This window comes from Podarcis vaucheri (genome assembly GCF_965113315.1).
Source record: "Podarcis vaucheri genome assembly, chromosome: 2".
In the NCBI taxonomy this organism is placed as follows: domain Eukaryota; kingdom Metazoa; phylum Chordata; class Lepidosauria; order Squamata; family Lacertidae; genus Podarcis; species Podarcis vaucheri.
In genome coordinates this window covers 125,820,469-125,832,524 of record NC_138760.1, presented here as the reverse complement: position 1 = coordinate 125,832,524, position 12,056 = coordinate 125,820,469, and positions in this window count along the sequence as shown.

Below are 12,056 nucleotides of genomic sequence, written 5' to 3'. Positions count from 1 at the left end.
CTGTGCCTTTTTCTTGTCCTGTTGTCACTGTAGAGGTTATGCCTGAGATCGAGCCTCTTTTCTTGTGTTGCTGTAGCTGTTGTTGATATTGCCTTGTCTTGGCTCTCGTGCTTATCTCGTCTGCTGGCCCACTCATATCCCAAGGTCGTTTCCCACGAGAGCCTTCTCCTAAAGGAAAATTCCACTGTCCCAAAGCGTAGCAACTTTTAATTTACCCTCTAGAGGGAGCAAATCAAAATGTCCGCAAACAAAGGCAAAGAGTATTTGAAAAGCAAATTTATCGGGAGGCTTCTATATATATATTGCAACACTTTCCCAATAGATAGAGTCCCAGCCTTCCCTGATATATTGTGTCCACAGAGTCCCAAAACTTTGTAACAAATAAGCAATGAGACTTCCACTTTGTTACTTTCACAGGAATCTAAAGTCAGTTCAGTGTTCCTTTGTTTTAATAGCAGTTTGTGCCAGGTTGAAGGCTGCAGAGAGTTCCCTTTCCTTTAAGTTGGTCATGCAGCTTATAAAATCACTTATTCTTCCCCTCTGCCCTGCAAGCTAGAGGGGATAGTCAAAGTCCAAATGTCGGATTCAAGCAGTTAAAGACAATATCCCATATGGATGCAGCTCAGTAACTTTCGTTGCTTTAATTGTCATGCAGTCGGGGGAAGGCAGACTTCCTTAATTTTCGCCTTTCCCGTTTTCAGCCTAATTTCAAGTAGTTTTGACACGAATAGAGGTTCAATCTTACTCACGGGTCTTTTTTGTCCAGATTATTCAGGAAGGGAATCGGCACTCTCCACTAATGGCAACGCGGCTTCACCCTGCGGGCTGGGTAGCGATTCTCAGCACCGCGCTCCCCGTTGTCGTTCCGGAGCCTTTAAAAAGGCTCTTTCTGCGGTAAAGGGGGGCGCTTCAGGTGCCCACCGAATCTCCTTGTTCACAGGCTCCGTTCCTGTGATTTTAGGGGTCCCCCGCTTGCCGTAGCGGGTCAGACCCAAACTCGCAGAGCCGTCCTCTCTCCGGAGCTCGGAGAGGGAGCAGCCATTAGCGCAGGCGCCGAACCGGAAGTCCCTGCCCTTGGGTATTTCCTCACCCTTCTGTTAATCAGAGACCAGAATTCCCTGGATCTATGTGATTTTGAAGCAGTAATCAAGGCCTGCCAGCGATTATGTTGCCACTCACGTTTGGCAATTTTCTGCGTGCGTTTGTAAACTTGCTTGGCTTGTGCATAACTAGCTGGCAGAGTAGATACATCGGAGGTCTTATATACATTATATATAGCACGAAGGCGCTGTCTTGCTTGTTTGCACTGAGAGTTATACCAGGGGGCACCGTAAGTATACTCGTTTCGATTTAATATTTTGGGTGGTAACCTGAAGAAGGACGTAAGATCAGTCGTATGATGGTGGAAGCGTTTCAACACTATGCTATGCTCGTCTGAGGCAGAGCCTATGTAGGGATGGGGCCCGAGGATTTCTTTTTGAAAGAATTCCTGATACCTTTGAGCCTGGGCTTCCCGCTATAAAGCGGTACCTATTTATCTACTTGCACTTTGACGTGCTTTCGAACTGCTAGGTGGGCAGGAGCTGGGACCGAAAGAAGGGAGCTCACCCCACCGAGGGGATTCAAACCGCCGACCATGCGATCGGCAAGCCCTAGGCACTGAAGTTTTACCCACAGCGCCACCCGCGTCCATATATATATATCTGTATCTGTGCCCTCTGTTAACTGTTCTTGAATCAAAAGATTTCACTACTGAATTCCACTTTTTTATTCTATTTGTTTTAGCAGCCCTAATCAATTTTCATATTAAATATATATGCCAAAGAGTATGAATTTTAAGAGAAAGGCATTCAACTTTCCAAGTTAAAATAGCACAATTAAAAATAAAATTTAAATATTTAGACACTTCTTAAAGGTTTGAAAAGTAACGATCAGAATGTCTTTTTCATGTCAGGCAGGAATGTCTTTTTCATCATTGCTGTACTGGACAACAGTTGTCAAAAATCAGTAATTAAAAACCAGCTTTTGTAGTCAGATGCTCCTTTGTGTTCAGATCAGGCCTGAGTACAATTATGTAGCACTTGGGAAAGAAAATGCAGCCCAGAAGCCCAGCACTGGAAGCCAAGATAGAGAAGACCTGCACGGCTACCATGTATTTCCCCTTTGTGCTCAGATAGGAGGGCACAAAGGAGACCCAAACACTGCAGAAGACCAGCATGCTGAAGGTGATCAGCTTGGCTTCATTAAAGGCCCCAGGCAGCTTCCTGGCCAGGAAAGCCACAGTGAAGCAGATGGAGGCCAGGAAGCCCATGTAGCCAAGGGCAGCGTAAAACATGGCAATAGACCCTTCATTGCACTGTAGAATGATATCTCCAGCCTGGGAGCTCATGTCAGACTCTGGGAAGGGAGGAGAGATTCCCAGCCAGATGGTGCAGATGGCAACTTGGACACTGGAACAGGAAATGACAATGGAGTTGGCCAGACTCTTCCCCAGCCATCTCCTCATTGTGTTTCCTGGCTTTGTGGCCAGGAAGGCCAGCACCACAGTGATGGTTTTTGCCAACACAGAAGAGATGGCAACTGAGAAGATGATGCTGAAGGCCATTTGTCGGAGAAGACAGGTGGCTTTCCTTGGCCTGCCAATGTAGAGGAAGGAGGACAGAAAGGAAAGCAGGAGGGAAACGAGGAGGATATAGGAGAGGTTCCGATTGTTGGCTTTGACTATGGGAGTTTCTCGGAATATAATGAATATTCCAAGCACAACACACGTTGTTAAGGATAAGATTAGGGCAAAGGAAGCTAGGAAGATCCCCAAAGGTTCTTCATAAGCTAGAAAAGTGATGATCTTGTAGAAACATTGATCTCTGGCCTTGTTTGGATGCTGATCTTCTGGACACCTGGTGCAACGCTCTGCATCTGGAAAGAACACAAGGAATATCAACTTTACTGTACTGCTTTTCATTAACAAAAAGTAATACCAAAGTGGTCTCCAATGAAAGAAATCATAACTATATTCAATAAAAATCATTACATATAACCAGGGAGAGCATTTATTGGTATTAATAATATTACGGGACAATGAAAACCTGAGGCAACTGGTATATCGTCAATTGGTGGTAAAAACAATGGGGTGGTAAAAATCAATAGGAGTATAGCATCTAGATCAAGGGAAGTAATAGTGCCACTGTATTCTGCTCTGGTCAGACCTCACCTGGAGTACTGTGTCCAGTTCTGGGCACCACAATTCAAGAAGGACACTGACAAACTGGAACGTGTCCAGAGGAGGGCAACCAAAATGGTCAAAGGTCTGGAAACGATGCCTTATGAGGAACGGCTAAGGGAGCTGGGCATGTTTAGCCTGGAGAAGAGAAGGTTAAGGGGTGATATGATATGATAGCCATGTTCAAATATATAAAAGGATGTCACATAGAGGAGGGAGAAAGGTTGTTTCCTGCTGCTCCAGAGAAGCGGACACGGAGCAATGGATCCAAACTACAAGATTCCACCTAAACATTAGGAAGAACTTCCTGACAGTAAGAGCTGTTCGACAGTGGAATTTGCTGCCAAGGAGTGTGGTGGAGTCTCCTACTTTGGAGGTCTTTAAGCAGAGGCTTGACAACCATATGTCAGGAGTGCTCTGATGGTGTTTCCTGCTTGGCAGGGGGTTGGACTCGATGGCCCTTGTGGTCTCTTCCAACTCTATGATTCTATTATTCTATTAGAGGATTCCACATACTAAGGGAACCACAATGCAGGAGGACCTCACTAATATTTCTGACAGGAATAAAATAATGATAAACCATGGCGACCCATTTCCTCAAAGGATGTCAATGTTAGGATTAGTGTCCTAAAATATTTGTGTCTGATAATCACCCCAGAGTTCATGGTGCCTCTTGTGCCAAGTTTGACTAACAGTAAAAGTGCTGTCAAATTCCCACATCTCAGGATTTTCTCCCACTCTGTGTAGGCTTCTAATTATCATTCAATGTGTCAATACAGCATATATGAACACCCAATGGGGAAAATGCCCAGTTGTAATGTAGCAGTGCATCAGTTCAAAAACCCCCCTTTAATAGACTCTGGACACAAGAAAGGTCCTTTGTCCTCTTCCCCAAGGGCAGCTCTTTCTGCTGGTGTCACCCACCTTCCTGAGTGGCCATTGTTCCTTCCGCACAGGGAACGCAGTCATAGCAGCAGAGAAGCATTCCTTCCTGAACGACCTTGAAGAATCCAGGCTGGCAACTTTCCACACACCTGGAAGTTGGCAGGGGCTATGCATAAAGGGGCATCAAAGAGAATGTGTTAAGGCTGATGTGTTAAGGATGGTAGCAATGTATTACTTACTTACTTACTTACTTACTTACTTACTTACTTACTTACTTAATTAATTATCTTTGGCCACATTTATATACTGCTTGATTGCAGGAAAACCTCTCATGAGAATGTTTCCCTGTTTGATCAAAACCCAAGATTCTTCCACTTCCCTTCCCCTGTTGCTCAGCTCTGTTTCAGCTTCCCCTCATAAAATGTCATGATCACTGTATTAATCAGAGGTAGCTGAACTGCTTTCTTTTTTTTAAATAAAATTTTTATTGGGTTTTCACAGTTTATATAAACATACACAACACATAACACAGACACACAAACACAAAGACAAACATGCATAGTTTCAAATCCTTAATTTCTTTACCACTTTCCCTGACTTCCCCACACCTCCCCTTCTTGCATCCTAATTCCAATAGTTAACTCAGCAAGTTCTTGTCTCCAACCTTTACCTTATTAATATTTTACTTAATTCTTCTTAATTAACCAAATTTAACTTATAAACCTCAATTAAACCACGATGCTCATCATTTACATCCTTTTCTAAGGTCGACCCACATTCCCTTCCACAAATTTCACAATTTTTAAACTAATTAAAGAAAAAAAACATAATAACATAAAACAACATATAATTATACACCCTTTGGATTCCAAAACTCTCACCCCCCCTTTCCCGGTTTCGATCCCCAGAGAATATTCATCAGTCTATCAATTCTCAGCCTGGATTCCTCATGTCTTCATGTCTCAGTCCCTCTCTGCCGGTTTTGTTGGTAGTCCTTTATGTTGGACATCGAGTCTCGGAGAAGCTCTGTCCCAGTGGGGTCTATGTTTCTTCCAACCAGACCTCCATATTCAAAATCGGAGCCCAAATCATGTTTCTTATTCCTTTTAAGTCCAAATGTCCCAAATGTCCCAAGAGCTCCAACTTTCGTCTTAATCAAATTTGTAATCCATAGGTCTTCCGATCTCCCCATAGGAAGATCTCTCCAATCTCCATCCTCAAATTCAAACCAAATTCTCATCATCCAGGTCTTGTTTTCTTTGTAATCCATTCTTACAGGCTTCTGGTTGTCCTTTTTCACCTGCGGCGTTTCAGCTCCTCCTTCCCACTCCTCCGAATCAACACATATCTCCTCCTGTTCAGCTGCAGAATTTTCTTGAGTCACGTCCTTGGTACAGTCCACAAATTTATTTACTTTAGAGTTCAAGGTCGTTACGTCTGTAGCCAAAGCTTTACTCTGATCCTGTAACTTTCCCAAGAGAAAGAACATTATATCCAGCTCAGCCTGTATTTTTCCATCTGCAGCCATTGTAATGTCTCAGAACCCCCTCTAGAGGGATTCTAGTTACTTAGTATTCTTTCTCCAACAGTCAGGTTACTTTATTTTTGTATCTTCTTTGTTTCAACGACTTAAAATCAAATAAATCAAAACTAGCCAGCAGAAATAGCAAAAAACCAATTTTTCAGACTTTGACAGCTCGTTTGACAGCTGTCAAACTCTTTATATATCCTCAACAGGCTCTCTCGCGGATCGCTCCCGGATCCCGGGGGGTTGCATGTCAGCTCCTAAAAATCAATTCTTATCCTCCAGCACAAAACTTCTAATGCCAAATCATGGAATTAGTAACTTTTGTCTCACACAAAGAGAAGTGGTCTCTCGACCTTAGTTATCCAATTCTTGCTTTGAATTGTCTGCAAGACGGGGGGGGGGACTTCCTTTTAACGCTTCCCCCGATCGTACCGAATTTTTAAGTCCGGTTTCCGTACTACTCACGGGTTGTTACTTTTTGCAGTCCAAATGTTCAAGAAAGAAGTCAGTGCTCTCTGGCCATGGCTTGCGGCTTCACTCCGTAGAAGAAGCGGTCTACTCACAGCACCATGCCACTCTCTGTCTCCCGCTCCGAAGCCTTTAAAAAGGCTTCTTCGCGGGTCGGGGGCGCGCAAATGGTGCCCACCGAGTCACCAAGTCCACAGGCTTCCGCACCTGTGGTTTCTGAGGGTCCCGCGTCGCCGCCGCGGCAGGACCTATCTTCCACGGAGCAGATTCCCTCCGGAGCTCGGAGGGAATCCGCCATTAGCCTTTCGCACTAACCCGGAAGTCTGAACTGTTTTCACTTGAGGGCCATAGCGACCCAAGTGGAACCTTCTGTTGGTTTGGCTAAAGTTTCAAAGTGGGCATGATTGAGAACCACAGCTTTCAAACCTACTGCCACCCAGTAGGTTGTCCCATCAGCTATTTTCCACTACATTATATTTCATAATACGATTGAGTTAAAAAAACCCCCATATTTATACAAACATATTTGATCAGGAGGGAGGCATCACAAATCCTTTTAGCATCACAGCATTATTGCAGAAGACATACAGGAGCACCGTAAAACCATTTTAGGAAATAATGCTTTTTTAAAAAAAGGGGTGGTAGGTGCAACATAGAATTTGGGGGAAGGAGGTCCTGATATTAGCTGCCCCTGGTAGAAAAAATAATTAACTGGTAAAGTGGTTCCTCTCCCTACAACCTGTGTTTGAACTGGAGCTGGGACAGTGTTTTCCAAAAATATTTTTTCTTTCACTAAAAGGGTTAGAAAAGGATCTAAGTGCAAAAGTTGAGGGATGGTTAAATTTCCTTGAAAGCGTTCAGATTTGGAGGCCATCTCTTCTAGCAAACAAATCTTTCAATGTTTTTCTGGAAGTTGTTCCATAGAACATGGATTTACAGGAGCATTTCAGGAAATATTGCCAGCACTGAGGCTGCTATAAGCCACATTCTCCTACATATTTTAGATTTCTTATGATTTAAATATGGCAGGGGATGGGGAAAACCAGTGGCTACGTCTTCTAGTTACCAAAATAAGCAACCACCTTGAAATTGCACTCGCATAGTAGCTGATTCACACATATACAGAATTTCACAGGGACCCACAGGGATCTTCAAGAAATGCAGACAGCATTTGAAGGCAGTACAACACAAAACATGGCAACATGATTGGAACTTATCAGATGGGAAATCTAATAAAATAAGTTATTTCCCCCACCTGGTTATGCCATTTGGGGGACACAGTGGCATTCTGGTCGATGTTGCACTTTAGGTCCAGGGATCTCTGTCTCTTGATGCTCCCAATCCTCTCTCTAAGGATGGACTGATTGGGAAACACCACCCAGTTCACAATGTCCAAGTCAGCTGTCAGGTCCCCCTTCTCATCCAAATACACTCCGTCCATTGAAGAATTATAAAATTGGGCGTCTCTCAGGAAAGGGTGGAGCTAGAATGGCAGAGAAAAGAGCCACATATAGAACAGGGGAAACAACACTGACTATTCAACTCTGAACATTTCATGCTTGGATGTGTTCTCATTTGGGATTGGCAACAGAGTGTCAGGGATTGGTTGGGCAGTCTGAGGAATTGTGGGAAGCTCCAGGCAGCGAACCCTCAAGGGAATCCCTATGGGAAGGCTCAGAGCCAGGGCATTGGTGATGGGATACTGAAGAAGATTTTGATGAGGGGCTGGAATGTGAAGGGTCAACAGGGTTTAGTGAGCAGGGGGAGTTGGTGACGGGAGCAGTTCAAACACTGAGACTGAAGCAGAAGAGAGGGGTCTGGAGGCTGATGGAGAATCCAAGGAACTTTTGGGAATGATAGGGACAGAGGTATCTAAATTGTACAGAAACTGATTTATGTCTGCAACTACAGCAGTTACTCTCCTAAAAAAGAAATGAAGCAGAAGTCCCTGCAAAGGAAGAATGGATACAAAATATAATGGAATATGCAGAAATGGCGAAAGTTACCAGACGAATAAGAAATCATGATAACAAACTTTTTATAAAAGAACTTTGAAATGGTTTATTGAATATTTTCAGATTAATTGCAAACATCTAAAAACATTGACAGGATTATTGTAATAACCTGCAGATTCATAAGAATATATATTTAAAGTAGATAATTAAATGAGCAAATTTAATGAATTTGGATATGCAGATGATATAAAAAAGTAAATTAAAGGAACCGGAGAAAGAGGGGGGAGGAAGTCCAACTTTGCAATATTAAAATGATTGTAAAACTAATGAAATGTATAAATTAGAAAAGTATAAATAAAACTATAAAAAAGAAGAAAAGACCATTTGGGAAGTGTTGCTGAGTCATATGCTGTTTTCTTGAATAAATAGTTAAGAACTGCCTGCCTCTGTGTTCTGAGCTGCATGTGACTCCAATCTGGCACCAAAAGATGTATAATGAAGGTGCCAGACAAACCTCCCTGGAGACAGCATTCTCCAAACTGGGAGCTACTGCAGAAAATGCACATTCTTGTGTTGCCACCCTCCAGACTCCTCATGAAGGAGGCACATGAAGAAAGTCCTCAGACGATGACTGCAGTTATTATTTGCTATGTCTAATTTTTTTTCAAGATACAGTATATAAAAAATTACTTTAATGTATATTAATGGGATCAGAAAACAAATACGCCACAAATATGACGAATGTCCCCATATATATATTGTAATGAGAATGGAACAAGAGGGAGATAGACTGAAATTGCAGAGTTTTGAGAAATTAAAAAACAAAGTGTGAGACTGGCTTCATTATTATCAGATAATGGAGGCATACAATTTGGACAAGAAAATTGGCTTCCAGGTGGAAAAATCAAAATTAGAAACAGAACTGCTAGAAGCCAAAACTAAGACTTTGTCAAGGATGTATAACTTGCTGTTGAAATGGAATACACAGGATGAAACGGTGAAATCTGCTATGATTAAATGGGCACAAGATGTTGGACATAACATAATGATGGCTGACTGGGAACAGTTATGGACCACAGGTATGAAGTTCACGGCATGTAATGCCTTAAGAGAGAATATTATGAAAATGATATACAGGTGGTGCATGACACCAGTCAAGCTTGCAAAAATCTATCATTTGCCCGATAATAAATGTTGGAAATGTAAAGAAACTGAAGGTACATTCTTTCACCTTTGGTGGACGTGCCCAAGGATTAAGGCTTTCTGGGAGATGATTTATAATGAAATGAAAAGGGTATTTAAATATACCTTTCTGAAGAAACCAGAGGCCTTTCTCCTGGGCATGGTCGGCCAAATGGTGCCAAAGAAGGACAGAACTTTTTTTTATGTATGCCACAACAGCAGCAAGAATACTTATTGCAAAGTATTGGAAGACACAAGATCTACCCACTCTGGGAGAGTGGCAGATGAAGGTGATGGACTACATGGAATTGGCGGAAATGACTGGCAGAATCCGAGACCAGGGAGAAGAGTCGGTGGAAGAAGATTGGAAGAAATTTAAAGACTATTTACAGAAATTAATGAATGTTAGAATGATGTCAGAATGAAGTTAAGTGGTTTAAGCAGCAATGTTATAAAGGTGTATGTAAAAATGGATTGTTAACAGGTGAGAATCCAAAGTTATAATATATTATGTTAAAGGACTAAGATAAAAACAAAGAGGGAAAGAAATTGCTGAATTAACTAACTGAATTGGAATACAAAAAAGGGAGGTGTGAGGAGGTCAGGGAAACAAGGAAATGAATGTAAGGTATGGAAAGACTGATGTATTTTTTAAAGTGTTTTTTATCTTTTTTGTATTTTGTATTTTTTCTTTTATTTTTACTTTTTTCTTTCTTTTTCTTCTTTTTCTAATTCATGTAATTCTTTTGAAACCTATATATATATATATATATATATATATATATATATATATATATGCAGGTTTTGGTGTCTTTGGGTGTCTTCCCGTGTAAGAGTCGGGGTGTCTGTGCGACGTTTCGACGAGGTCTCACTCGTCATCTTCAGGCTGGTGCTTTCGGCTTCTTGTTACAATATATATATATATTGTAATGAGAAGACTATTTACTCAGGCACTTAATACAGGCTACAGCAACACACTTCAAGGCAAAGAGGAGGTTCAGCCAGTGATGGGAACTGTTACCAGAGAAACTACCATCTGAGAGGAGGTAAATGGATCCAATTCAGGGCACTTCACAAAGGGGTTTTCAAAACTTCACCTCCCCAATACATTCCCAGACAATCTTCAAGGCAACCATTCAGGAATTGTACAACTGATTGTTGTGTTTGGCAGTGATGTCTGTGATGGGAAAGGAAATACCTGCCATGGCTGTAGCCTTTGAACTTCCAGACTGTCCTTCAACCTCCACTTAGATCTGGAGGAATACACAGCATTTAAGGAACGGGCCACAGCTTGGACAGTGTTGTAAATCCTGTAGCTGTTTAGAGATAAGAGTCTTTCCAGATGGTCTTGGGGCAGCATCTCCAGTTCCTCTCTTTCTCTGCATCTTGTCCAGCTTTTCACTGACAATGTATGCTCTGTATAGGAACAAGTAAAAGCTTCCTCCCAAAACTTCTGAAGTGCAAAGTAAAAGGCATCAATATTATCATATTTTGCCCATTTATTTGTCCCAATAGAGAATGAAAGAATACTGTGGAAATGACTGTGGGTTAATTCTACACTCAAATCCCACATAGATGTTGTGATCAAGACTTCCCCTGCAGTGGATTTGCCCTGCAATTCAAATATTAATTCTGCAAGTTTTATTCCCATCAAGAAATAAGTAGTTTCTACATAATAAAAAAATACATGGACTTGTCCCCACCTTTCAAATTGAGGAATTTTGAGTCTCAAACTTAATCCCTTCAATTGTGGAATGCTTAGTGAGATGGCAACACAAATGCCACTCTCTAATAGCACAGGTGTCAATGTCTTCATGAACTTCTCTCCATTTTCAGTGTCTGGAGCAATGAGACCAATGAACGTCCATCTGAAGTGATGGAGCAACTTGACAATCGCTGGGTAAACGGCCTCTTCTTTGGGGACCGTCCGATAGAAAAAGGGGAACTGCCTCTTGTCATTCAGAACATGGGAGCCAAAAGCATAGCTGACCTGGCAAGAAAAGAAGAACTGTTGGCTTGCAATGTTTGGGATCAAAGCTGAAATAATTCTTGCCCCCAATAACATATATCTGTTTTGTAAAGACACACTTTTTGCCCAAATTTTCCTTGGCACATAAGACTCGATCCCATTTTTATGTTTATGTATTCCCTCAGTTCCTGTTTTCATCTTTTTAAATATGCTTTTATCCTTCTAATTTAATCGTATTATACAATACATATGTTTCAACAATTTTGTTACTGTTTTATATTGTGGACTGCTAAAAGGTTTTTTTATTTATTGAGTGAGTTATAAATGTTTTCAATTAATAAACAAAATATCACGGTTTCTCTCAGGGGAAACTTAGCTGCTTTATCCCATTTTTATTGGCATGGCCACTAATACAAGTGAAGTTCCCTTCCTTCCCATTTTATATGCACACACACACACACACACACACACACAAACAAACACACACACACACCAACATTTGACACAAATGGAAGGGAGGAAAGACAGGTTGTATCAAGAAGAGCACAGCAATTCATCTGACCATTCCTTATCTCCTTTCTTCAATCCCTTGACTTCCTATGTCTTCCTCATTCTGAGTTGTTACTACCCAACACTTTCATGCCTGAGAACCTCAGGCAGATGATCCCACCATCTCCATTCCTACCTGTGGCATTTTATAGATGCTCAACATGCTTGAAATCTGGATGGAGTTCTCAGAGTCAGAGTCAGCCCCTTCCAGTACAACAATCAAGTTATTCTGTTTTCCACAGTTGTAGTTTGGAACATTCGCCTGTCTAGAAGAGACCAGGTCTACCAAAGCTTCATATG